Genomic DNA, 24,325 nt, shown 5'->3' with positions numbered 1-24,325 from the left:
TGATAATTTTACATATTTGGTTGCTCAGATCTTTCGCAAATTGTTTATTGATCTAATTGATTGTAAAATGAGTACTGTTACGTATATCTGTCAAAAATCGCTTTGTTCAACTTTCAGTTGAACAAATCCTTTTGGGGGTTGTTGAAACATAACAGTCTAATTTAAACCCATTTAAACACCTAAATTTTAACCCAAAACAGTAATTTCTGACATAGAGTTGTATGCAAATATGTACTTGTGGAAAAGTTACAAAGAAAATAATTATGGAATCTTAATTACACTAATGTGTAGAAGATCTGTAAATGGTGGGAAAATTTTTGATGATGAGAACCTATAGTAATTAATAAAATATGAAATGCATTACTGTAATTTCATATTTGAGAAGTTATACTCGAATAAAATAATGGACACAAAGTAATATAGAATTGTACTTGCAGTTCTGGAGCAAACATAAGTTTATATATGTATTTTCAGTTTTTATATGTTAATTTTAATTGTTAATTAATTAAAAAATCATTTTAAACAATGCTGAGGATCGTTTGGGATTGTTAAGAAAGTATACATAGTTACAGCAATATTGGCATAGGGTGTCAGAATTTTGTGTGTATTTGGAGAGAAAGCATGTAGCTTGTTGAGCATAATTCATTTAATTGTTGTAAGTATGTTACAACATATTTCAGATTTGTCAAGATTCTTTTATTTACTTTGAGATTGTAATAAATATTCAGCTGAAATATTATACTGGATTAAATATTGTTTTAACTTTATAGTTAAAACCTACAGTCGCTGTTTTCCAGGATTTCTGCTGTGATAGATCACCAGCTACAATGAGTACTTTAACTTTAATCAAAATTAATTCATAGTAACATTTTAATAGCATGCATGAAAAACAATTTGAACAAAGCATTTACAGTCAACTGATAAGTCCACATGAATGTTTGCACTACTAACACAAATATCAGATGCTTTCATGTGGGAAAGCTCTCTGTAAAATGGTTAGATACCAAACAACTATAGTAAGCAAGTCATCAATGAATTCCTTGGCTGCAATGGCTGGGGTGGAATAACAGACTACCAATTATTGTTTACTGGTAACAGACAGTGCCTATAGAAATGTGTGAACAAAGACTGCAATTATTCTGGCCCCACTGGGAAACAACTCGGGTACTGGCATGGAAGATACATTTATTAATGTGGTGGTCTGAGGTGCTGTAAACTTAATACCTAAGGGCCCATCAGAGCTGAAATACAGACTCTCCAAAGTGAGTAGATACGGCAGAAAGGGCCTGCAACATATGGGCTATTAAATGCAGGAAAAAGCATCTGGTTCTGGGTCAGAAAGCTGGGTGCACCCTAAACTATAGTTGGAGTCATGAACGATGGTAGTTGGAGACATGAATGATGGCAGTTAAGTTTAGGCTTGTTCTGTGCACCTACATCACATATTCTACAACAGCCAATGAGTGTTCAGTCGTATTCTGAACTAACACAAACATTAAACCTGATCATAGCCAGTTGTTTACTGAATTTCAGTTTCATTTGTTGTGAGTTGTCATCCCTGATTGTGGTGGTAAATGATAAATTCTGCATAAGCAGAAACACTTTCATCAAGAGAAAAGTATGCGCAACCACGTACTGCAACTGTCTCTTGGAATCATCAAAAATGCTATCTCCATCCTTGTATCAACATGCACGAATTGCCATTGTTCGTGGATCAGACTTCAGTTACTGCAGAGCAACACAAGACCAACATACGGAAAAGTTCACTTGAGGTCACCATCATGGTGCTCAGACCGTATCTCAAAGCACTTATATTCAGCCAAACAATGAAATTCTATCTAAAGCTGCAGAACATCACTTGCACACTTGAAAGAATGATGAGCCTCACACAGTAATGAGAATTCCTGGGCAGAAACTCATTGGGACCAATTCCGGTGGTGGGGGAATGACATTTACACCACTTAGGGTACCCATTGTAGTGAGAGCATTTTGGAGAGTGTGTAACTGTACAACTCTGCGGAAAGGATCTTATGCTAGTGTCGTCTGTAGGGATCATGAATCCTGAGATATGAAAGCTGCCACAGTATTGAATATGCACATTTCATACACAGCACTAGCCAAACAATTGAGGTGAACTTACCATTTGTTATGGCAGTTTGGCGATGGTGAACAGTTTGCATATGGTATTTGAGTTCTCTGGTTGGAGAAACGCAGCTCCAACACATGAATTGTCAACTACATGTACATCTGAACAACATCCATACAGTAGTTATTGTCTACAGATGGATAAATCAAATAAAATGATAAAATAAATAAATAAAATATCAAGTAATTTTAATCAGACTGTAGACACATATCCGTATGATGCAAGAAGTGGCAGCTGACTCTAAATAAGGAAAACTGAGAGGCCATTCACATGAGTACTAAAAGATACTCAATAAATTCTGGTTAAATATTAAACGACAAAAATCTAATGGTTGTCAATTCAGCTAAATACATAGGAATTACAATTATGGAACAACTTAAATTGAACAGTCACATAGAAAATGCTGTGAATAAGGCATATCAAAGACTGCATTTTATTGGCTTAACACTTACAATGGGGTGATACAGTCCAATAGGTCAAAAACTATAGTGAAATTTTTTGCACCAAAGGAAATGCACTGCCAAAATTTTGACTGCTAGAGGCATAATTCAGTGCTGCCAAGTTCATTGATATGGTTCTGGCCTCCAGGAAGTGAAATATTTTGTGGAGTAATGTTTGAGCACATGTCTCTCTGGAGTACAGTGGTTCATTTATTATTTAAAATTGAATATAAACAGTCACAACTGCAATAAACCTTTTTATGTGAGGTTACCAGTTTCAGTCTGTTTTAGACCATTTTCAGACCCACACCATGATGGTAGATGATGACTGTGAATGTAGCAGGCATGACACCTCCAAGAATCCTAACTGCATATCAGATCAGAACAGAATGGTAGGAATTTAAAACCTGAATGGTAGGCAGTTGTGTAGTCCCAATGGTGTGAAGTGGAACAGACCAGAGTGTGAGCATGGCCTCTGAATCAGCTCATGGTGCGGTAGGCCCAGTGGCAACATCATTAGCTGAATGTCCATGCTGTTGTATGATGTGTTGAGGTGCAGATAGCAGAAATGCCAGCACTCATGATGCAGTCAACAAGGTAGTGACATCAACCAGGGAAAGTTCGTGTAACAACTTGAGTTTCTGTAGTATGGATGACAGGAATGTGAGCACACAAATCATGGTAATGATGTCATTGAAAAACAGTTCATGAGACTGCATGCTTTGGTGTATGTTAGGTGGTACAGCTGTGAATGCACACAGTGTGGAACATGTGGAATGTGCACATGAAGCAAAACACAGTAGGTATGTAGCACATGTGTCACATGAAGGGCACCAACAACACCATAGGGGCGATTTCATCTCAAATCATACAGGCCACAAGCGAATGTGTCACATCACAATTTCAAAGTTTTATGAAAAAAATATATGTTGAAGTTCCACATGATACCTCTCCAAAACTAAAATATTCAGATTTTCTGATAAATTGTTAAATGCTACAGACCTCTCTAAATGAGAGTATTTGTGAAAATGTCATAACAAAAGGGATAATTAAAAAATTGTAATAAAGAAACCGAAAGTGCTAGAGATCTGAATGTATTTTCAATAAATACTTTGTTCCAAAAAGTAATGTATGAAAATTTGTAACTTTTTGCAAATTTCAAAATTATGTTTTGAAAATATGAATAGTGACAGGATGTCAAATGTCCTGAGAAATATAAAGTGGAAGGATTGCTAACTAACAGCTATGACATTAATGCATGAAATTCTTAAACTGTCAAAATATTTGTACATAAAGCTGAAAGGATCTGAAACTATTTGGTTATTTAGAAATTGTTTTCTCCAAAAGCCCCATCCTAATTGTTCTAAAATTTCAGGGTACATTAATTGGTCATTGTCCTTAGGAAATGCACAGTCAGAAGGGGCAATACTTGTCTCTACAAATGATGAGAAATATTTTAGGTAGACTTAGCTCTACTCTCAAGGTCCAAAAATCGTGGCTACTTAAATATTTAAACTGATCACCGATTTTAAGTAATTATCATACAAAACTGGTATTTTTTAATCAAAGTAATTACTTTACATCATTATAAGAGAATGGGAAATTGATTCATAATTTTGCTTGAAAGCATTTTATACAAAAGTGAGATATGTGATATTTATACCTATTTTTCTTTTTAAGAGATTATTCACAAATTATTATTGTCTTCTGTCATGATTTTACTTCTTTATGACTTTCCATGAATTAAAATTTCCTACAATGTAACAACCAACACTGCAGTGTTGAAAAGATTTCACTTGCTTCTTTCATCTGCTTCTCATTGAACTTGTATAGCTGAGCTGAATTTGCACATGGACAAGAATGATCAAACAAGAGCAGTAATTGGGAAATGGGAACTGCATACTGATCTTTTTATGAAAGCCATCTGAAAGCATTAGCAGGACCATGAGGTGTCATAAAGGAGACAGTTATATTTTGCAGCTCACAATGATGACGAAGTCCCATACTCCTCGACAGAGCGTAGGGGATTGATGCGGAAGACCCGCACCGCCGTACTAGGCAAGGTGCTGGTAGAGGTGGTTTGCCATTGCCTTCCTCCGACCATAATGGGGATGCAGCTCATGAGAGACACTTATTATTTGTCCACCCATCACTCATTGTCATACACACAAGAAATGAATTCGCTCACTACAAAGTCTTCTAATGAATACTGTGGTCTCTGTATTTCACACAAAGTAACAGGTTGCATTTTGTGGAGAACTGTTCTTGCAACATATGTGCCACTCCGGAATGCGACACAGTAGTCACTTCATAGCAGACCACTCTTCTCTCTTTTTTAAACAAAATTCTCTTGGTGTACTTTCATTTAGAATTAAGAGTTTCATGTTTGTTACTGATGTTGATATGGTGTGTACAAATTGAGTAGCATCTCTTATAGCATCAACAGCTTCATGTTGGCGATTGAATCTTGTTTAAAGATGTTTACAGAGGTGTTTTACCCCATCACACACTTTTTCCACGACCTGTTGCTGAAAATATCCATTTTTTGTCCCAATTCCTGTTCTACAATGTTGACCAAGCTCATAAAGCTGAAAGTGGTTTCTATAATGAGATGCTGCACCTACAGTCACATGAACATGTTTAAGAAATACAAGGACTCTAGATGCTGTGTCATCAGTTATCAGGCTGACAGCATAGCATGCATGTGCACTGTCATGAATGAGATTATCACTGACAATAGCAAAGCAGTGTGATGTTCCAAGGAAGTGAGCAACACATATTGATACCTGTGATGTGTGCCAGTGGTAACATATACACAAAAGCATCAGGTCCAACTCTCTTTACTTCTTTCCTGTGGCATTGTCAAGAATGAAAATCGCGAACTATGGTCAAAGAACAAATCATCTGAAGTGGCACCTGACGAAAGGCACAAATCATCCGAGTGGACAGAAGTGAGACACAAAGGTAGGACTTTAGCTGGAAAAATAAAAACGAACTTTGCAACAGCAGTTACATTTATGGATAAAAACAAATACGGTGTTCTGCAGTCCAGTGACGGTGTTAAAGACAGTGTAAATTATCCAGACCATTCAAAAGACAATGCGCTGAAAACGAATGTTCACTCTGGGAAAAATGTTGATAAACGGGAAACAACAGGTAAAAAGAACAGTGTGCTTTTTCTAACAGATAGCCATGGCAGGAATTTATCAAGTATGTTTCGAGAAATAAATCGAGACTTAGCAGTGACCAGTGTTGTTAAACTTGGAGCGGGAACTAAACACATTTTAGACGCTTGCATTCAAACAAAATCCACACAAGAAAATGACTTTGTCGTATGCATAATGGAATCAAATGATGTTGCGAAAAATGAAGCAGATGTCTGCGTAAAAGTGCTTCAGAACTTTCTAGGAAAAAATAAATCAAGGAATACAGTTGTTGCTACAGTGCCTCATAGGCACGATCTAATCTATAGTTCGTGCGTTAATAAAGAAATTCGAAGAACGAATATTAAAATAAAGAAACTGTGCTCTGAATACGCAAATTGTGCTGTGGTTGATATAAGTAAACTTAAGCGTAACCTTCACACCAGACATGGGCACCACCTAAACTATGAAGGGAAAAAATTTGTGTGCGAACGTGTCAATGAAATAATTAAAGAAAGACTCACACGGAATAAAACAATCTACGAAAGTAGCAGTTTGAGTAATACCTGGAATGTATGTCATTTTTTAGTATAAAAGTCTGTGAATTGGTGGGTCATAAACCTCCTGTACTTGAACTAGGTGCTAAAAGCGACATTGAATGAGAGAGTGTTCTCAGACAGTAAACAATAAAGATAAATCTGTTACTGTGATGCAAACAAACATTCGCTGCATTAGGAACAAAGTATTACATTTAGAACATTTTTGCAGTATTGAAAATGTTGATGTTGTTTGTATCTCAGAACATTGGCTGACAGAAGATCAAGTACAATATTTTGTTCCTCAGGGGTATGCTGTTGGAGACATTATGTGTAGAAGTGAAAGAAAGAATGGAGGTGTCCTAATATTTGTTAAAGGTAGTATAATGTTTACTAAAATAGTTGTTAGCTCTTACTGTGCAGAACTAGATGGAGAATTTAGCTGTATAAGACTAAACGTAGAGAATACTATAATTGTTAGCTTATATAGATCACCAGGAGGAGATGTAAACACATTTTTAGAAAGATTTGAGCTGCTTATGAGGAAAATACTAAAATCTAACATAAAACTAATTATCTGTGGCAATTTCAACATTGAAATGGCCAACAGTGATGAACATGTTACTAGAACGTTTTTTAATATCTTAAGATCACTAAATTTACAATGTACAGGGTGGCCCAAAAAGGATGGTCACATTTTAAATAACTATAACTCCATCAGTTTTACAAATTAATTTTATTCAATTACGTAACTAAATGCTCCCAGGCATCCAATTACAAGAACTAACCACAAAAAATCATGTACGGAAAATGACTTCCGGAAGATGGTGTCCTTCCTCGGTGATGCATTCCACAAGTCTTTCCTCGAAATTTTCCATCACTTTCACTACTGTTTCTTCTTGAATTGCCTAATTTCCGCACTGATTGCCTCCTTCAGATCAATTAAGTTTCGGGGCTTCTTTACGTAGACTTTTGACTTTAGGTATCCCCAAAGAAAAAAATCACAGGCTGAGAGGTCAGGTGATCTCGCGGGCCAGTGGACATCTCCAAAACGCGAGATGATGTGGTGGGGGAACATCCGCCTTAAAACACACATGGAGTCATTGGCTGTGTGGGCCGTGGCCCCGTCCTGTTGAAACCAAATTCGATCTCGATTTACATGTAACTCTCGCAGTTTCGGCACCAAAAAGCTACGTAGCATGTTAATGTAACGTTTCGAGTTCACTGTGACTGTAGCGTTGTTCTCCTCAAAAAAATAAGGACCAACAATCCCCAATCTTGAAATTCCACACCAGACTGTTACCTTAGCACTATGAAGAGGCTTTTGGTGCAATTCTCTGGGATTATCTGCTGCCCAATACCTGCAGTTTTGTTTATTGACATAGCCGTCTAAATGGAAATGGGCTTCATCTGACATAAGAAGCACAACATCATTATTAGAGTACAAAATGTCAAGCATTGATTCACAAAATCGTCTTCGCTGCTCAAAATCACGATCATACAGCTTTTGCATGATCATAATTTTGTATGGGTGAAACTGTAACTCACGGCTTAAAATAGGCTGCAACGAACTACGGCTGAGGCCTAAAGTTTGAGCACGACGCCTAGTGGAACGACACAGGCTTTGCAGCACTGACGCTCTAACATCATCAATGTTCTGTGGAGTAACTGCCGTACGTGTACGCCCTGTAGATTTACCACTTTTGACAGACCCTCTTGTCCGGAATGCAGTCACCCAACGTGACATGGATCTGCGATCTGGAATGGGTCCATCACGCGCTACACCAAAACGTTGTCGAAACAATCGTTGCACAGTAATAAACGATTCATCATTTCTGAAAAACTGTTCCACAGCAAAAACACGATGCTCGACCGTCCACTGCGCCATCTCGTGGCAAACTGGGTGTAATGGCCGACTTGCAGACGGCCGGCAGTGGTCCCCCCTCCTCACCTTTCAATGGTACTACGCAGTTCAAATCCGACCATCCTTTTTGGGCCACCCAGTACAATTTACACACCAACACGGGATAAGGTGTGCTTAGATAATATTATAGTAAATTTTTCTACAGATATGTATGACGTCAGACTTGCCAGTGGAGCCCTAGCTGATCATGAACCATTGATTTTTACATTCTCCTGCGATCAGTTGCCTAAATCAGACAAATCAGTCAGAATCAAGTCTAATGCCACATGGGTAAGAGGGCAGAAAGATGAATACATTAATTTATTTATTGACAGAATATCTTATGTTAACTGGGACTTTGTATACAACACACAACCTGGAAAGGGTGCTGGTGAAATGGTGTTTAACAACTTCCTGGAAATACTCATAGAGTTATGGTACTCCTGCTCACCATTAATCAAAAGTAGCCCTAAGCATAAACAGAAAAACAAACAGCTAAAATGGTATACAGATGAGCTAGCTCTCACTAGGGAGGAGATGCTCAGACTGTACAGAATATATAAAAATTCTTGTAAACAAGGACCTGAGCTAGATAATACTTCTTATAGAGCTTATCTAAAATGTAAAAAAATCTACAAAGACAAACTGTCCTTGGCCAAAAAACAAGCATGTGAACATTACATTGAAAGTGCTCCCAACAAATGTAAAGCAGCATGGGATATCATCAATCAATATAATTCACAAACCCATGCACAAGATGCAATGCTGGTCCCAGAAGAAGTAAATAATTACTTCCTAACATCGGTGAGTGAGCTGAAAAACAAAATCAAGCAAAATGGCACTTGTGCACTAGATCATCTTGGCGCTGTGCCCCATAGTATGTATACTTTCCACTGGAATGTTGTCAGCCCAGAGGATATTGTAAAAGCTGTGGCGAGGTTCACCAACTCCAAAAGTATGGACTGTTTTTGGTTCTCTAACTATGTAATGAAAAAAATAATACACTTTATCTGTCAACCTCTTTCTTTCATTTTCAATATGTGTTTAGAATCTGGAGTTTCTCCAGATGCACTCAAAACTGCTAAAGTGATACCAGTCTTTAAAAAATGGGAGATAAGCATCTGCCCTAAAACTATCAACCAGTTTCTATTGTCCCAATTTTCTCTAAAGTTTTTGAATATCTAATGTACAGCCAACTAAATAACTATTTTGAAAAGCATGATCTCCTCTCCAACAGACAGTTTGCATATCAACATGGTAAAAACACCACTACTGCTGTCACTGAAGTTGTTAACCAGGTGTTAACTGCATTCTAAAATAAGGATCTAGTATCAGTCGTACTGTGCGATCTTAGCAAAGCCTTCGACTGCATACCATCTAACACCCTACTTGCAAATCTGGAATTTTATGGCATACACAAACCATCTTTAGATGTAATCGAATCACACTTAAGTAACAGGAGACAGTATGTATCAATTAAAAATAGATGCTCCTCACTGAAGGAAGTTCAGACTGGAGTGCCTCAGGGCTCGGTCCTAGGTCCTTTTCTGTTTATCATTGCAATTAATGACTTACCTTACCATATAGGAGCAAATTCAGTTGTGTGTTATGCAGATGATACAATGTTGCTCAATACACACCATGACACAGCAGAACTGCATCAGGCAACACAGGAAAAACTAGAACTAGTAATGGATTGGTTTTCTTCTATTGAACTCCTGTAAAATCCTGATAAAACACAAGAACTAATTCTGGGTTTAACTACAGCTGTCGAAAGCAAATCAATAAAATTTTTAGGATTCCACATTGATTTAAAATTAAACTGGGAGGAACACATTAGCCATACCTGCAAGAGAATAGCAAGAGTGTGTTATCTCATATGGAGACTGACAGATGTAGTCACTGATGAGTATCTAAAGGTGGTATATTTTGGCCTCTTTCAGTCACACATTTCGTACGGCATATTGTGATGGGGACATTCTAGTTTTGTCAGTGAAATTAAAAAAAAAGTAATCAGAATAATAAGCAAAGCTAAGCCCAAGGAACACTGCCGCCCCCTCTTTATCAAGCACATGATATTAACTGTGGTGAATCTATACATCTACACAGCACTGCTTTATGTCAAAAGCAACTTCAATGAGTTTGAGACCAGAGAGAACATACATCCCTACAACACCAGAGGCAAACTGGACTTTGACATACCAAGACACAGACTCACAAAGACAGCAAACTCACACAAAATAATGAGTTTAAAACTCTTCAATAAACTTCCAGCATCTGCTTGGTCACTGACCAATAATATTTTCAAACGTAAGGTTTATGACTGGCTTCTCAAACACCCATTTTATAAGATAACAGAATATTTTGAAATAAGCATTGACATTAGTATATAAGAATATTCCTAAAAGTAAAGGAATTAAATTGTAAAAACTTTACTGTAAAGTTATTGTTAATTGTATATTTAATGTTCAGACCTATTCCGCTGTAAGTGGTCAATGGTGAATAAATTGAATACTGAATTGCTTATGGCAAAAAAAAGTTTCAAATTAGTGCAGTAAATACATGTGCATACTTATCCATTTTGTTCATAAGGAGGAATTTTGTGGGACCAAATTTTAAATTCAGGTTTTCCTTTTTCATTAGAAGATACAGTTCTCTTATTGATCTTGTCATGTGTCTTTTTATATTTTGAACCTTTTCACCATTTTCACTAATAGAGATAACATCAGCCTGGTAAGGTTTTTGCCTGCTGCAATCTTTGTCATCACTTAGGAAACATTCCAGGCCAACAGTAAGAATCTGGGCATGCCCAAGTATCTTTCTCATTCTTTATTTTATGAGCTTTTGAAATCAAATAATGTGAAGAAGTGGGTATGTATTTCTGTATCTGCTGCTTCAAGTACATACCTGGTATCAGTCAGTAACTGTACCTTCCTAGTGTAGGTGGCTGCTGAGATAGCAGTACCTAGGTTTTGAAACCATGCATCCCATTTCATGCACATATCACTGTCTTCAGGTGTACCAAGTGCATTTGCATTATACATTACACGAAGTTTGGAAGATGTTGCTTGTACAAAACTTGTTTCAGTTTCTTCCACTTTTCTTTTTACATACTGTTTTCTTCTTGTGCTTCTTACCTTTCCTGCACATTTAATGTGGGATACAGTAGAGGCTACAGCAGAAATGCTAACATTCAATGCATCAACAGCTTCACACCCAGGAATATAAACATCTGCACTGTCTTCTTCAGTTTCACATATGGCTGATGGTGATCATTCAGGTGGGTAGTTACCTAATTTCTTCTTGTAGTAATTCCTGTACAATGGATGTGATGCTAATATCATTATTTGAGGACCAAGATATTTCTGCAATACCTCTGACTATTTTCCAACAACTGTGAACTGCTTTTCACTTTTCTTAAACACCACCTTCCTGTCTCTTTTTTCATGGACCACGCACCTCCTCTTTCAGTAGTGTATTTCCTGAAAGGCATAGTAACTAACAACAAGCTCAAACTGAACACAAAACTCGATCCATAATGATTCATGTGCAAGTTCTTATTTGTTTTTTATAAACAGAAGAGAGCTGGAAACAGTGTTATCAACATGTAAATTTTACACTAGAAATTTAGTGAAGTGAAATATGCAGAATGTTGAAACATTTTTAACACTTTCCATATAAAAATATTGGCCACTGTGTTTGCACTGACTACTAACATATTAACCAAACAATATTTTGTGTTATTCTCTAAAGTTTTTGGATGGGGGTTTCTGACTAAAAAAATATTTTGGCCTACATAATACAGATAGCTGGAGTGAAGAAGATACTGTTTACAATTACAGCAGTAGTATCTGGTAATATGACAGAAAAAATAGTTTTATTTTCCAAACCAGAAAAAAATTTAGTCAGAAAAATTAATTAGATTTCATATTTTCATCTTAAATTTCCAAGTTAAGAGAAGCCAATTAGTGTGAAAATGTCAACTAAACTTCAACTCACTAAGAGATAGCTTTAATGCAAAATATCTGCCAGGTCTCCAGTACTTTTGGTTTATTATTGAATTTGCATGTTGGGTTGAAAATTATCTTAATGTCCAGCACATGGATGCAAGATGGCAGCTAGAGTAAAAGTTAAGCTAGTGTCTTCCAGAAAAACATAAATTTGCAGTAAAAAAGAATCATGTGAAAATTGTAAGCACAAAATCACGAAACTGAATGGCCCTTAACGAGCTTACAGTTCGTAATCGGCAGTTTGAAAATGGATATTTCGAAAATACAACAAGAAAATTGCGAACTGAAGATGCTAAAACTTGTGCAAGATAGTTTTTTTTTCATTTCATTTCATTTATTACCATCCTTTACATCATTTACGTGATATAGGAATTGTCATAATACTGTCCAGAATATGCACAGCAGAATATTACAAATTTCTATCAAACACACAAAAATTAACATAATGTTGAAAATTAAAACATTGAATTAAAACACATAACATTAACATTATATAATATGTTGAAAAATAAAACATTGAATTAATGTGTTGTTCTTTTACATGCTCCTTTAACATGTACCATATGTGATGGAATCATATATATTTAGTACATTTTGGAGAACACATATTACACATAATTTTAGAGTTAAAAAGAGTATAAATGAGACATAGAACTGACAATGAGAACATGAGATTAACAATACAACTATCAGTTAGTGATTTAAGGATTCAAAATATTCCTCCATGCTATAAAAACATTTATTTATCATAAACTTTTTTAATTCTGACTTAAATTTTCCTTCACCTTCTGTTCCCCTGATGCAGAGTGGCAGAGCATTATAAAGCTTTATTCCATATTGGCTCACATGTTTTTGAGTTTTTGTTTTTTTTTGTTCTTTCTACATGCAGATTCTTAGAGATACATGTATTGTAGTCATGAAGATCTGAATTTACACATAAACTACTCAAGTGTGTTCTTCTATGCAGTATGCTTTTTAATATGTACAAAGATGGTACTGTAAGTGTGTTTAGCTGCATGAACAAGGGCTTGCAGTTATGGAAAAGTGGTCAAATGTAAAGTGCAATAACAGCAAGACCAAAGTGCAAATTCAGAAAACCTGCGAAAGTTAACACAAGCTTTGTGCACGAAAACATATTTCAAGCACTTTCAACCGCCAATAGGGAAATGCAACTTACAGTTCACATGAACAATGGGAAAAGCAAAAAGGCACTGTGAATAAGGTAAGAGAAGAAAATCTATTGATGCAAACAAGCGTAAATGAGGTCAATATAAATGTGCCGACCAAAAATTGTGCCAAAGTGTTTAGTAAAACAATACAAAACGATTCACACATTGTGAACGCCAATAACAGCAAACTGTTTGTGTTTTCAGACAGCCAAGGTCATGGATTTGAGAATAAACTAAAAGAAACAACTAAAACATATTTGTGCGGTACAGTGAAACCGGGAGCCCCACTTAGCGAAATTAAAAAAATGACTGCATCCACAGAGGCAAGAAATCTGCACAATAAAGACTTTGTTGTACTTCTGGGAGGCACAAAATGACATCTACAAAAATGAAACAGCGAGTGCAACGTGCGATCTTAAACACTGTCTGAGACACCTCACTCGCACTAACGTAATAGGCCTAATGGTCAATATTCTGCGTCGCTACGATCTTGTAAGATGGTCATGTGTTAACAGGGATATAAAAAGTGCCTCCAATCAGTTTGCAAAAATCTGCAGACATTTCAAAAACATGAAATGAGTTGATATAAGCAACCATCATCAGCACCAGCAAAGCACGTAAAAAAAAAAAAAAAAAAAAAAAAGAAAAGAAAAGAAAAGAAATGTTAACAGAAAGAACAGTGGACAGCAATTTCAACGACAAAAGAACAACAGTTCCTCATCATCCAAATATTATTTTAGACGAAAACAAGAAATATGAGAAGACTGCAAGTTCACAAGAAAACACAGCAGTAGTGGCAGATCCAACATTTGAAGTGTCAGAAACAGCATCACCATCAACAACAACAAATAGAAGGCTATTGGGCAAAAGAAATGCTGAGCCGCCTTCTCATCTCAATGATTTTTTTATGTGCAGGCCTGAAGAAAAAGGAGGGACAACAGTAGGTAGTGTCAGGTGTCTCCTCTCTCCTGTCTCAATACAGTTTCCAGTGGATTCTCTGTCAGGTAACAACACTAATAGAATGAAAAAGTAAGAGGAAGGCATCTCTTTCTTTCATCAAAATATAAGGGGCCTCTTAAACAAAACAGATCAACTTCTTATTAACATTAAAGGAAAGGACAGTATAAATAATGCTCAGATTTTGTGCTTAACTGAGTACCATGTTGCTGATAAATGTGTCTTGCCATCTATAGTAAGTTACGGTTTAGTAACATACTACTGTAGGGAAAGTATAGACAAAGGTGGAGTAGCAGTTTATGTTAAGAATAGTGTAGCATACAAAGCTGTAGATATTAAGGAATATTGTGTGGAACAACAATTTGAGGCATGTGCAACAGAAATTATACACAATAATAGTGTTGCCTCTCTACAGGGCTCCTTCAGGTGACACAAAAACTTTTCTACATTTATTGGAACTCCTTCTGTCAGGGTTATTTTCAAGAGCAAAGGATATTGTAGTTTTAGGTTATTTCAATATAAACTTTATGACAGAAAATAAGAATAAAATTAACTTTGAGATTGTCATGACCTTACATAATCTGATATCAGTAATAAACTTCCCAACAAGAATTACACCTGAGTCCCAAATTATGACAGACAATATTTTTTTAGATGTAAGTAGAAATCAGAATTACACTGTCAGACAGATTATAAGTGGGCTTTCAGATCATGATGAACAAATTCTCACTCTTTATGATGTTAATCTGCTCAAAAAAGAATTTCCTCAATGGAAATTCATAAGAGTAATGAATGAAGAAGCAAAAGAAACTTTAAACCATAGGTTGCAGCAAATGGATTGGTCTTTATTACATAGCCATGATAATGTTGATACTAAATTTAATTGTTTTATAAATGAATTCTGTGCTATTTTTGAAGAAATATTTCCCAAGAAATGGGTCAGAAACAGTGCTTCCAATTCTGTTCAGTAAGCCTTGGATTACAAAAGGTATAAAACAGTCATGTAAAATCAAAAGGGAAACTTATGCTGCAGTAAGAATACGTAAAGATGCAGAAAAATGGGAACACTATAGATTATACTGTAAAATCTTAAAGAAACTAATACAGAAATCAAAAGCCCTTTATTATGAGAAGAAAATAGATAATGCTAATAATAAAATAAAAACAATTTAGAGCACTGTTGTTCCCAGTAGACTTAAGTATGCCATTGTAAAGCCCCTGAACAAAAAGGGCAATTAAGCTGAACTAACTAACTAGCGATCTCTCTTCCTTGACAGCTTTCTCCAAAATTCTAGAAAAGCTAATACACGTAAGAATTACTGATCATCTCATGAAGAGTGGAGTTCTGAGCAAGAGCCAATTTGGCTTTCAAATGGGCCGTTCAACAGAAGACACAGTCTATGCACTTGCAAATGGAGTCCTAGAAATCCTTAATGAAAAAATGCTAGCACTTGGTGTCTTCTGTGATTTATCCAAACTGTTTGACTGTGTTGATCACCAGATTCTCTTGCAAAAAACAAAATTAGTAGGAATAAGTGGTGTTGCAGGCAATTGGCTACAGTCACACCTCCAAGACAGAAAACAAAAAGTTGTCTTGAATAGCTCAGGTGCAGTATATGACTTTTCCACACGTTCTGAATGGAATTACATTACATGTGGAGTGCCTCAGGGATCAATTCTTGGGCCATTACTATTCCTGATTTTTATAAATGATCTACCATCATGTAAAAGCCTGCCGTGTAAATTTACATTATTTGCTGATGATACCACAATTTTTATGACCAGTAGAGAAGATAATAATCTTGAGGAACTCATTAATCACATACTCTCAGATGTGGTTAATTGGTTCAAGGTGAATGGTCTCTCATTAAATTCCAGTAAGACAGTTCTGCACAAAAACAGAGAAAGATAGAGGGGTAACTGTGACATGTGGTAATCAGCCAATAGAAAGAATGGAAACAACAAAATTTCTTGGAGTGCACATTGACAAGAAAATAAACTGGTCTTCAAATATTATAGATCTCTGTAAGAGGCTTAGCTCTACTACATATGCTTTAGTGGTTAACACTACATGTGTTGAACCTAACACTGCAAAAGTGGCATACTGTGGCTATTTTCGCTCACTCATTGAATACAGCATTGTTTTTTGGGGCAACCAACCATTAGCAAGGAAAGTGTTCAATGTACAGAAGTGAGCTTTAAGAATTATATGTAGATTGCACCCAAGAGACTTGAGTAGATATAGCTTTCGAAAACTTAAAATATACACAACTACACGCCAATATATTTTTTCTCTCATGTGTTTTGTTCATAAAAATATAGATATATTTCAACCAAACAGTAATTGTCATGAGCATAACACACAGAGGAAGAATGACATACACAGCGAGCATAGAAATTTGAGCTTGGCACAAAAGGGTATCCACTACACTGGAACAAAACTCTTCAATGCTTTTCCTCCCAAAATAAAGACAGAGATTCATAACAAGAGCAAGTTTAAGAAAGCACTAGAAAAAGCTTTTTGTAGTCTAGATGAATTTTTAACTAAATAGATTGTAAAATTTTAATATTATATAATACAAGTTGACAAAAATGCAGTAAGATTTTATTTAACTTGAGCTCTGTATCTGTGTGTGCTCTGTATCTGTTTTCTGTAGTGCTTTAATGATTCCAAGAAAATATGTATTTTCTTTTTACTGTATTCCTGCTCAAAGAATTTACTGTATAAATTTTTATATAATTATGTACTTAAATGTCTGTATATGCTATAAAATTATTATATTGTTTTTGTAAAAAAACTGACTCGTTCCATGTCCTTGTGAACTCAACACAGTTGGACCTATGGAACACAAAATAAATCAAATCAATCAAAACATTAGTTTGAAGATGAGTTAGTTTATTAGTCACACGGCCCATGAATCATTTGTATGATAAATTGTAATGACATGGAACAAGTCATACATGGTTCTAGTGGAATATCTCATTATAGATATTACAATTTCCTATCTATTTGGTAAGTTAGCAATGACATTTTGCATGTTATAATATGAAAACAAGTGGTTCCAGAAAAATACTCATCATACCTCTTCTTAACCAGAAGCAAAGACAGATAAATAAGAACTGAGGTTTGAACATATAATTTTGAAAAAATATTGTGTTATGACATCATTTATGTAAGTCAGTAATTTTTGCTTCTGAAGTACTCAGTTCTTAGTCGGTAGTCTAAGTTCTTTTCAGTTATTTGGAAATTCAGTTGTTTTGTGCTGATGTCTTTGATTATGGTAACATGTCAAAAATGGGTAAGAAGAGTTAGTAATTTGCATCAGACTCAGATAGTTACTTCATACTGCCATGTTGTGAGCCCAAATTTATATTTAAATTTGAAAGTGGTTGCAACAAATTTGATTACCTAAAATATGCATGTATATTGACACAACATTGTAATAACACATTTGATTAGTTCCAAAAATTATGGACTGAAATTTAATTCTGTTTTGTGGCACAATGTGAAGCTTTTATGCTATGACATTTTGTTGTGACAAGAAAGCATTATTTTTAGGTTTATGGGGGAATTAATACCTGATCATCAATGAGCTGTGAAGGAAATAGATCTACAGATGCATACTTGTCAACATAACAGTATCCTTTTTGAACATACAGTCTGGCACATGCCATAGAAAAATGAGAGCTGTTTCAATGAGGATCTAAGAACACCTGAGCACATATTTATTTCCCTGGCACCATCTTTCTTACTTGTGGGAGCTGCCACTGGCAGAACCAAATTGCACAGTCTATTTTTGTATCTTCTTTGGAGTTGCCTAAGTGAGAGTTTGTTTTCTCCTATAATGATTACTACTCTTTGTAATTGATTCTTTTCACAGTTTGTGATATTTCATTAATACAGAAATGAAGTTTTCTGTGTGGTATCTTGACATCCTTTGGACTAGCAAATATACAGTTCTACAAAGTGGTGATCTTGCTAAAATGTGAAAAAAAACAAGCAGCCATACAGAGTCTGATAGCATTGGCGGCACAAGAGGAAAGTTGGATTCAGACCAAGAGGCAGGTAGCAGATCTAGAGGATGATCAACAAAGCAAAATTGAAGAACTCCAATTAGCAATAGAGGAACAGGAAGATTCACTGATGTGTCCATATACAGCGAACAATAGAATTCCCATGGTCATAAAACCATAGATGAAGGTATGGACTCTGCAGTTTTTGCCAGAAAAACTAGAACTTTGTTTTTCAATGTTCAAACTAGCATTTACAGGAAACAAGATGAGAGACAAGTGTATTAAGTTAATCAAGGATCAATGACTTTACTGATGTGCTGGCAGGAACAACTATTTTCTGTGTGACAGACTGCAAAAGGGCATACAGTCAGATGCTGGTAGTTGAAGACAACATACCAAAGGTCATGATAATAATGCCATTTTGATTGCTCAAGTATTATGGATGCTGTTTCAGCTGAATAATGCCTTGCAGACTGGCAGCATTTCATTGACAATGTACTGTGAAGATTGGAATGGTGTTTTGCATACCTTGATGACATTCTGGTGTTTTCAAAGTCACCAGCATTGCATGATGAACACCTCAAGGCAATCTTAGCCACATAAATAAATATGATATATTAAATGAGGCAAAGTGTTCATTCTGACAGATTTTCAACAAATGAGGAAGTTTCTAGTTGTCATACATTTCTATCATCAGTACCTACTAATGACAGCTGAGATACACACACACTTGACTTCAGCTCTTACAGGTAAGAGTGTAATGGGCCAAAGGCCAGTGCAGTAGACCCTGGAAATGCAGAAGGCTTTTCACTAAGTAAAGTCCTGTCTGCAAAAGCGATTCTTCTAGCACACCCAATGCTCCAAGCACATTTATCAATAATAGTTGATACCAGCCAACAAGCAGTATCTGTGGCCCTCCATCAGTACTGCACCAGCTCACAGCGTGGCAAGTGAAATGGAACAAGTATAACAAAGCTGCAGTGATTTATGAGAAAGTGAATTTTCTGCCCGTATGTGGAGGCTAAGGCATTCACATTTTATGCCGACCACAAGGGTATTACGTTAATTACAAGGAGAAAAGGAAAACAGCTCCCTGAGACAACCCTGGCAATTATAATTTATTGGCCAATTCATTACACTGCACTAAGGGTGCTGAAAATGTCAGAGCTAATTTCTCCTCAAGAGTTAGAGTCATCTCCTATCAAGTAGATTATGATTGGTTGGCTGCCACATGATCTATGGATCCTCAGATAATGGAATATCTACAGAGCAGCTCTACAGGGCTGCAGTTTGAACAGGTACAAAAAGAAGGGGTGAAGATTAATATCTGGTATGATGTGTCACAAAATAAACCTAGACCCTTTGTACCTAATGGTTTAAGAAAAGTGATCTCCAATTATATTCAAAACCTAGCCCATCTGAGTGCAAACACAAGCACGAAGCTCCCAGCATAAAGATTTGTGTGGCCTAACATGGGAAAAATTGTCACAGCTGCGGAAAAGCATGTATAGCATACTACAGATGCAAGATAGGGAAGCACATCCACAAACCAGGAGCAGAATTCCCAATAACAACAGAATGGTTCAGGAATCTACATTTTGACACCATAGAGCCATTGATGCCCAAGGAAGGAAATCATTTCTTGCTCACCACCACTGACAGATATACATGATGGGCTGAGGCAGTACCCATTACAGGTATCTCAGCACAGACAGTGGCGAAGGTTTTCCTAGTGGTGTGGATAGATAGCTTGTTTGCCTGTTACATGTGACCACGAACTGGGGTCAACAGTTTGAGTCTACAATGTTCTCCAAACTGGTCCAACTAATGGGATGGTGAAACACTGGCACAGAACTTTAAAAGCTTCACTGATGTGGCACAAGCAGAGCTGTTTCTCTGCTTTCCCAGGTCTGAGGAGCTCGTGCATACCAGATACAGGTTTTTGAGTGATTGAGGTGGTGTACAGAGAAACTGTACACCTGCTGACAGAATTTACCATATGTATTGTAGAAAGTAAATGGACAGATAGCCAAACTATTACCCCTCACCTTGTTTGTGATAAGGGGAACGCAATCTGTTTATGCACAAAGGACTGAGCATCTATTCCCACATAATGTGGGGACCAATGCAGTATGTCCACCTTTGAATCTACCATACACCAGGCTCCACAGAGTTTCGAAAAGATGATACTGTACACTACAATACATTGCAACAGCAAAGATCAGACTAATTCTGTAGCAAGTACACAGTAGCCCTATTCATTCGTGCATGTCAGTTGTACTAAAATAGCAATTTCTCAGCTGAAAAACTTGTGGCCCAAGTAACAGTCTCAGTTGTTTCATAATTTGACAGAGTATGTTCATATTTCATTGAAGAGAGGCTGGATACACAGTCTTTGATGCACTAGGTAATCAAAATGTTGATGTATTTTTTCACATTCTATTTTTTCTAACTATTTATCTCAAGAGCATGTCTTATTTGTATCTATGAGTAGATGTTCTTATGCAAGGTGCATATGTACTGTAGTCCACAGAGAGTATGTTCTTGGAATTAATCAAGTTACATTGAGTTGTATATGGTTACAAACCATGTGTAAATTATTTCTGCAACGACGTTTTCATAGAAATGAAAATTTGAGCATTAAAGTTGCATCCTTTCAAGAAAATATACAGGAAACACATTATTTCATGCTTTTCCTTACCTTTCCAAGGTCAATTGTACGGGGACCAATCTTTGTATTGAATAACTGAAGAGGCGATAATGGGATAAGCACATCAGTAGACCCAACTGTCTTTTTGTCTTTATATTCAGGTAGTACCAGTAGTTCATTCAGGCTATTATCTTTACCGTGGCTCCACTTAAGTAATTTTGAGCTGCCTTGTTGTAAACCTACAAGAATGTTTTTCATATCATTACCCAGTTCTCATAATTTGCGTATAAAAAAATATAACACTGCCAAAATAGTTACACAACAAATCATCTGAATTCTTAAATTTTGACCATTGTGGTATAGAGGAAACAATTTTACACTTCTTTCTAGCTTTAGTAGGCAGTTAAAAGGCTGTGTGTCAATGAGCACCGTACCAGGTTAAGGGGAAGTATTTATGTAAATTATTCCAGCCAAAGTCTGTCTCAAATGGGGGCTTGTCACCCTGTATAACAACCTACAATTAGCTACCAGGAATTATTCATAATACCAAGCATATAAATAGATTGAAAGAAAGTGCTGGAACCTTTTTATTGAAGAACTGTTTTTACAGTTTGTCAGATCATTTGTGCAACAAAGTAGAATAGTTGCCTAATACTACTGTACTGTAAAATATGTCCACCATCTATAACATGTTGTAATTACATAAGTTTTACTGGACCAATAAATAAATAATACAATTTTGATCATGGCTGTCTTTCAGCAACTGTATATAAGATTCAATGGAGAAACAGCCAACCTGTATAAAATAATTGTTGAGTAAACTTATTAAGGTTTCAACAACTCTAAGGATTTCTTCATCAGAATGAAAATTTAAAAACACTGCAAAATAATTCATAAAAAAATAGTTTGATAGAAACATTCACCAGAATGAGAAATGACATAACACAGAAAAGTTACTTACATAAAGTTACATTGTGAGAAGACAATAGTCAAAGTTAAGATTAGGCTTTACTGAAATACTCATTACATGAAGTACAGAGTGTTGTAGAACATTTACACAAACAGCTGTGCAGTCCAAAAACATCTGCTTGAGGGGAACTTTAGAAGCATACATCTGTGGCGTAGAGCGCCATAAATATCGATATTTGTTCAGTGTATAAGTGTGCTATCTTTGAGGAGAGGGCTTTGGGGAGGATGTTGGCCTCTAACAGCAGTTAGCCTCCAGACTTGTATCTGTGAAGAAGTGAAGTGCTAATAAATCTGTATCTGAGAGAATTCTAGTTGTTTACCTACAACTATATCTTATTCCCTCACTGGTGACCCCGTTTTTTGTGTAATACGCATCCGAGTTACCGCCCGAAGGTTATTTACGTGCCTACCGCGTTGGGTTTCTTCGCAATTGCGAGGGCCATTATTCAGCTTCAGACAAGGCCTTTCAGCACCCGCCGCTGCCCAGATTTCAGCAACATCTCTCCAGCACTCCTGCCGTCATAGTGGACATGCCGCAAGACTCTTCGGAATCCTTCAGTGCGAACATGCAGTGGAATTCATCGAGTGCCACCAGTTTCTTCCAACCACCAACGGTCGCAGACTCTGGCTTTGTTAGCTTAGACCTTTCCATGTGTTCTCCACAGAGTGTTGTTCAGAACATTCCTACTCCTGTGTTGAATGCACAATTCAATACAGTTCGTGGCATCGAGTGAAGTTTTGCTACTTTGGAAAATCCAGTAGTAAATTCAAACTCTAATCAGTTCCCACCACGTGTGTATCCATCCACGCCGGCTAGGCAACAGGTGCTCAATTCTCGCCAAACAGCAAATATCACACCGACTGTGCATCCTAGTGGACATGTGTGGGATCCTTGTGTTGCTTCTAATCAAGTCAACAATTCTGTGCTGGACAGTATTTACCCAGATATCTACAACCAGCCCCACCACTCACGGTCGAGTACTTGTGGCTTCTCTCTGAGCTACCACATCAATGAGAATGCACATTTTGACTATGATCCTCACACTGTTCGAGCGTCCGTCGCTTCTCAGCCCCCCCCCCCCCCCCCCCCAGTGTCAAGTGAATTTCGCGATACCCGCATTACGGGGCACCACCGCAGTGACTGCAGTGCCGAATCTGCTGAAACTACCAGACTTTAAACCTGCTCACCCGGAGTTCTGGTTGAACCTGGTTGAGCAAACATTCAATGTCTGTGCTTTGGACAACGATGCACACTTCGCCTGCCTCATGAACGATCTTCACGACTGCGTCAATTTAATTTACGATCTGGTCAAAGCACCTCCCCTAGGAGGGAAGTATGCTGTGGCGAAACTGACAATGCTGGAGCGTGTCTCAAAAACCAGGAGAGAAAATGTGTGATAGCTCATCTACGAAGAGCGTCTCGGTGACAGGTCTCCATCCCAGCTGTGGCGGTGCATCCGTCTTCTCGTCGATGAACAAGTTATGCCTGATGACACGCTCGCAGAAATCTGGACAGAAAAGATGCCTTTGCTGGTCCAGACTGCAATCTCTGTGTATGAAGATAAGCCAGTAAATGAATGTTTATGGGCCGCCGACAGAGCATACTCCGGCAGGCAACATGAGCTCCGTACACTGCATTCTGGATGTGACCGCACTAAGAAGCTTTCTGACACCACGCCCTTGTCTGGTGCTGCTGATAACAAGTTTTTTAAACTAGCCACCCTGCCTGCACCTTCAACTCCTACAATGACAGTGCATCGGCCTCTATGGAAGACTCTGGGTCACATACTCCATCACCTAGCAACTACCCACAGGAGCACAGGCCCGCCCAACCTTACTGTTTCTTCCACGCAAGATTTGGAGAGCAAGCTTGCAAATGCCAGTCACCATGCTCTTACCCAAACTCCAACCGCAGGTAGGCTCCAGTGCTACCTCCTGCGATGTAAACAACAGGCACCATCCAACGTTGCATTCTGTTTCGAACAACAACAGTAAGTGTGGTCGAGTCTATGTTTGCGATTTACAATCAGGTGTATGTTTTCTGGTAGACACTGGCGTAGACGTCTCTTTGCTGCCAGTTCGCCTAGCAACCAATAAAGTGCAACCACACAAAACAGTACTTCGTGCAGTGAACTTGTCTGCCCTACAGTGTTTGGGTTCTACTTTGTATACAGTGAAACTTTCGCCTGAGTGCAAGCTGGAGTGGGCATTTTTAGTGTCAACAATTGCAGAACCTATTCTCGGAATTGATTTCCTCAAGCACTATCAGTTGTCACTAGATTTTGTGCAAATTACTGTGTTTTACCCCCCACTAAACAAACATATTCCTTTTGCTCCACCAAGTGAGAGTTTGGCTAACACCAGACATGTGTGCTGTGCTTAGAAGTG

The sequence above is a fragment of the Schistocerca americana genome, chromosome 4, assembly GCF_021461395.2.
Source record: "Schistocerca americana isolate TAMUIC-IGC-003095 chromosome 4, iqSchAmer2.1, whole genome shotgun sequence".
NCBI classification, from domain to species: domain Eukaryota; kingdom Metazoa; phylum Arthropoda; class Insecta; order Orthoptera; family Acrididae; genus Schistocerca; species Schistocerca americana.
This window is presented reverse-complemented; position numbering follows the sequence as displayed.